The sequence below is a fragment of the Meleagris gallopavo genome, chromosome 16 (assembly GCF_000146605.3).
Source record: "Meleagris gallopavo isolate NT-WF06-2002-E0010 breed Aviagen turkey brand Nicholas breeding stock chromosome 16, Turkey_5.1, whole genome shotgun sequence".
Classification (NCBI taxonomy): domain Eukaryota; kingdom Metazoa; phylum Chordata; class Aves; order Galliformes; family Phasianidae; genus Meleagris; species Meleagris gallopavo.
The window spans coordinates 3,450,019-3,451,148 of record NC_015026.2 but is presented as its reverse complement, the minus strand read 5'-3'; positions in this window follow the sequence as shown (position 1 = coordinate 3,451,148).

The window sequence follows — 1,130 nt, the reverse complement described above, 5'->3', positions numbered from 1 at the left end:
GTGGCTCTGGGAGAGCTCCAAAGAGGAGACCCCACAGCCTCTGGGCAGCCTGTGCCAGGGCTCCAGCACCGCACAGCACAGCAGTGCTGCCTGACGGGAGAGGGAACTGCTGTGCTCCGGGTTGTGCCCACTGCCTCTGCTCCTGGCACTGGGCACTGCTGAATGGAGCCTTGCTGTGTTCTCTTTGCACCTCCCTTTGGGTATTTATGGACATGGATGAGATCCCTCTGAGCCTTCTGCTGAACAGCTCTGGCTCTTTCTCTCCTCACAGCCCTCTCGGGACCTTCGCAGCCCTACATTTGACTCTCTCCAGTATGTCCATGTCTCTGTTGTACTGAGGGACCCAGTTCTGAATGCGGTTCAGAGCTCACCAGTACTGAATAGAGGAGATTAGCATACATAATGATAATTATTCACAAAGACTAACTATTAACCACTGACAGTTTATATTGTTAGTGAATGTTAATGTGGTGGTGTTCTGTAATTTGAAACTGGCCTGATCTATCAGTCTTTCAAATATGATCATCACATTGATCTCTAATTGCCTGATATGTGCATGTAAGTACATAATGTGTGTGTATTCAGTTGGAAGAAGGGAGAGAGGGAAAAAAAAAATCCAGGTTGTGTTGCTCTAGTCTTGAAAGCCAGGTGAGAGATCTTGAGATATGGCCCATGGCAAGCTCCGTAGCACAGCTAGGTAGGCAGTCAGAAGGCTGCACTGCCTTAAGTGCTAACCCCAGCCAGCAGCAGGGGCAACCAAAAATCCTTGCAGTTTCTGATTCTGAATCAAAGGTTTCTTTCCATTCCTCTATTTTGCCACCAGCTGATCAGCCCCTATCCATTTTTGCTACCAGCACTGTGATGAATGCAGCTCTATAGTAAGAAGTTCACATCCCCTACCGAGGTCCATGGAATTGATAGCTTCTGCCTCATTAGAGACCATATCAAAGGTCAAACTCTGTAATGGAATAAGCCTCAGCCTTATGCCACTGATTTGTAAGAGGAGAAAGGGAGGATCATTGATGCTACAGGCACAAATTAAACAGCACTGCATTGTCAAATTGGCAGAGCCCTTCCCTTTCTGGAGTTACATATACCACAATACAATGTATTTTATATATATTTATATA